The sequence below is a fragment of the Chinchilla lanigera genome, unplaced genomic scaffold (genome assembly GCF_000276665.1).
Source record: "Chinchilla lanigera isolate Chin_1 unplaced genomic scaffold, ChiLan1.0 scaffold00036, whole genome shotgun sequence".
In the NCBI taxonomy this organism is placed as follows: Eukaryota; Metazoa; Chordata; class Mammalia; order Rodentia; family Chinchillidae; genus Chinchilla; species Chinchilla lanigera.
In genome coordinates, this window is record NW_004955437.1 from 19018977 (window position 1) to 19023024 (window position 4048).

The 4048-nt window shown below is 43.2% G+C and overlaps 1 protein-coding gene across 5 annotated transcripts in view; it reads left to right on the forward strand.

Moving 5' to 3' along the window:
- Positions 1-2035: 2035 nt before the first annotated feature.
- The window catches only part of Micu1 (mitochondrial calcium uptake 1), a 229820-nt gene continuing 227807 nt past the window's right edge, over positions 2036-4048 (forward strand). For all 5 annotated transcript variants that reach the window (XM_005390006.2, XM_005390008.2, XM_013516918.1 and 2 more), the window contains exon 1: positions 2036-2146. The gene's annotated coding sequence lies outside the window, so the exon portion shown is untranslated. The remainder of the gene's footprint in view (positions 2147-4048) is intronic.

Here is a 4048-nt window from a genome sequence, read left to right on the forward strand (position 1 = left end):
GAGTTTTATAAGTTCCATTTTTATAAGCTGCACTTGTTATGAGTCTTGTGTAAAGATATAATAGGTTAATTTTTAAAAATTGCTAAGTAAACACTAGCCATTTTTAATTTTAATTTTTAATATGGTAAATACTGATAGACATAACCCATAAAAGTTCTTCGGAGTCTTTAATAATTTTTAAGAGTATAAAGGAGTCCCGAGACCAAAAGATTGAATAACTAGTGATTTATAATATTACATGTTCTTTAATCATTAGTTCAATTGGTTATTTAGTTTTTTGAGACAGTGTCTTGCTGTGTAGTTCAAGTGCGACTTAAACTCACTAGGTAGCCCAGGCTGTCCTCAAATTCAGGGCAATCCTCCTGTCTCAGCCTCCTGAGTGCTGGGATTATAGGCATGTGCCACCATACCCGGATGGTTATTTACTTTTAGATAGGCAATTATAGCCTAAAATCAAGAATAAATTTCACCCATTTTTTTAATTTAAATTTTTCTTCACCAATTTTTTTGCTTTTGGTCTTTTTGAGACAGATTCTCACTATGCAGTTAAAGCAGGCCTTAAACTCACTTTGTAGCCCAGGTTGGCCTCAAACTCAAACCAATCCTCCTGCCTCAGCCTCCCAAGTGCTGTGATTACAGGTGTGTGCCACCATGCCTGGCTACCAATTCTTAAAAGTTGATTTTTGTTCAATATTTATATGTTAATTTAATTTTCTTTTTTCCTTGTTCTGAGAAACAGTTTACTTAGTTACTGCTTGAGGTCCCACAAGCCTCCAAAGTGTTCTATAGTCATTTACCATGTGACTTGAAATTCCTATCATCACAGTTAATGGAATGCTGGCTGACAAGGATAACATGCTAAGTTTCTATAATTATTTTATTTTTTTTAAACCAGACTTCTCATGTAAGACAGAACAGAGTTTCAGAACAGGTATATTTTGCCAGGCAGGCAAAATGCATGTGCCATTAAGTTATATCCTGGCTCTGAAAAAGTACATTTTGATAGCTACAAATCAGTAAAGATTCCTAACTGCCATAGAGACAATAAATTAAAGCGCACTGCTTTTGTATCCTTCAGGTCAGGAGTCCCCAGCTCTAGCATTTGCTGTATTACATAGGGGCCTAAGCCTGTTTCCTCACCTGTAAATGAACAGAAATAGTGCCCATTCCACAGGCTGCTTGTGGACCAACAGTGGGTTGTATGTAAAGTGCTAGCATAGTGCTATGAACATGATAAAAAATCTGTTCTTCTTAGGTTCTATATATATATATAGGTACCGAGAATCAAACTCACGCTTGCCAGGCAGGTGCTGTACCAGTGAGCTAAATCCCCAGCCCCTCTTTCTCTTATATGAAAAACCCAAAATATAAATAAAGAGCAAAGTCAAAGATAACAGGACACTGGGAGCTAAATCTTTTGCAAAAGAAAAGGCGAGCAAGAGCTAGAGGGGCGGCGAAGGAGATGAAAAAAGAGTTAAGCTGTGTTTATGTGCGTGGACCAACTCCCCGTGTGGAATGTGATCACTATGTACTGCAAACAGGTACGTACTAATAATTTTTTAAAAATTTTGTTTTCTTTTCTCTTTAAAATAAAAATTAAAAATTCAACATGTGTTTTGGGCAAAAAAAGAGAAAGATTATGAAATGAAGTTTTACTAGAAGTTTAACCCAAAAGGCAGTTTTTCATATTTTTTTTATTTTTTATTTATTTCCCAAAAGGCAGTTTGAAACAATTCCCCACCTCACCGTGGCCCAGTTTTCTCTTCATTTACTCCATTTCTTCCTTAGCCAACAGTAAAACGGGTACCAAGCCCAGGGTAGCGGGATTAACAGTCGCCCCTGTCCCTGCTGGAGCGCAAAGCAGAAGACAAGCCCCAGGGCTTCTGGGAGGACTCCCGCTTTCCTGCCTAAGGGAGACGGGGCGGGGCCAAACTCAGGGCGTGGCTAATTGCTTCCCTCGCCCCGCCCCTCTTCTCTTAGTTCTCCGCCCCGTTCGTTTCCCTGCAATCCCGACAGGGCCCGCGACTAGGAGAGTCACGTGAGGGTGGGCGGGGGAGGGACCGGCTGGCCTCCGCTGGCTCTGCGTCTCTATGGTTGTCGGAGGTGGGCGGCTTCTTCTCCGCTGCTGAAACTCGAGCGTGAACGGGTGAGTCCAGAACTGCGAAGGGTGCAGGGAGACAGCCATTTAGGGAAGGCGAAGAGGGTGGCGGCGCAGCTTGAGGCAGCAGGCCTCCCGCCAGTCTTTTTTCTGGTGCCCCGGGGATGCGGCGAGTTTCGGTGCCGACGAGATAGCTGTCTGTCCCCGACACACTCGGCTCCGTGCTGAGGAGTCCGTAGTCCTGCCTGCTTCCCGTTCCCCGCTTTCCTTCACCTCACCGCGCCCCGTCCCTGTCCGGAGAACTTCTCCCGGCACCGGGTGCCCGGCCGCAGGGCTCCCTGGGCGCCGGTGTCCCTCGGCTGGCGGGTGACAAGGGGCGCGCGCGCCCGGACTGTTCCCCGGGAATTTTGTGGACGTGGTCGGAAGCGGGCGCGGGAGTTTACGGTGGGATCTCCGGGTGGGAGATATATTCACCACTGACTCCAAAAGGTGGAAAATCACTGGCGCTTTGAAGGAGCACGGCAAAGTGGAGGCTTCTCGGGTTGTTCAGTTTTTGTTTTCCAGCGCCTCTGCATTCTCGTTTTCTCATCGCATTGTGTGCGCGCGTGTCTGTCTCTCTTCACTTCCTAGCCCTTCTCTTTCTCAAGTTTGTTTCTCACCATCCCATGCTGGACCATCTTACGATGTTTTGAGAATAAGTCGGGTACTATTGACTCTGAATGTTGAAAGATTTTAAGACTGTTCTTGTCATCTCTGTGATCTTAGAGTTTATAGTTTCTTCTTTTATTTTTTTAATTATTTATTTATTTAGTTAGTTAGTTATTGTCTTGGTGAGACAGGGTCTCGCTATGTAGTTCAGGTTGGCCTTGAGCTCCCTGTAGCCCAAGCTGGCCTGGAACTCCTAACAATCCTCCTGCCTCAGCCTCCCGAGTGATGGGATTACAGGTGTGCACCACCAAACCCAGCTTCTCTTTTTTTAGATACCTGAAAAATATTGTAGATACTGTAAACATAAGTAGGATAAACATTTTATCGCTGAGATAAAAGTAAAATTTTTTTTCTTCCTGTCATAACCTTGGAATGATCCATTTTCTCCTATTCTTTTCTAAGTCGATGTTGCTGTCAGATCTTTTGCGAGGCCTCTTTGACATATACACCTTTGTTTACATTAAAATACCCCCTTGGGTCAAGTTGGCTATATTAGAAAGGAGTTGACAGATAAGGTGAAACAAGTTTGGGGTAGATAGTTTACGAGAGCTTAGGTTTCTTTGAATCATATGACAAATTAATAACACCAGCATCTTGAGACAAAAATGTTGACCAGGATGACCAGCTTGCCGGCTTTCTGGTGTAAACAAGGTAATACATTTGTTGAATTATCCTAGAAAATTTAGAATCTACAGCCACTTGCCCATGAGCTAGTCTTTGCCTCCTTGCTTGATAAGTCCGTGATTATCTCTTCCACTTGTAGGACATTACTGGGCCGTCTACTTATGTGAAGAAAGTGTCACTGACACCTGCTTGTCCTACTGAGGTTCAGAAGATACAAAATAATATTGACAAAAAGCACAGATTCAGAAATAGCTTCTGTGCTAGGGGTCAAAGGGAATGAGCGATAGGAGCTATTAAAAGCAAGAGAATAATGTAACCTATAGAGTATACCGGAAGACAACAGTGTCTTCCTATATAGTCTATAGAGGGTTTACTAAATTTAGAAAAACTTTTTGTTTTTGAGGCTGGGTCACACTGTGCTGTCAAGGCTGGCCTTGAACCCCTGGACTCAAGCAGTTCTCCTGCCTCAGCTTCTAGAGTAGCTGGGAATACAGGTGCATGTTACCATGCCCAGCTTTGTTCAGTAGATCTTTATATTCTTCCAAAGCCTGCATCTTGAGACTGAGTTTTCTATGTTTAAGAAAGAACCAATGAAATAATTTCTTCCATAATTCAATT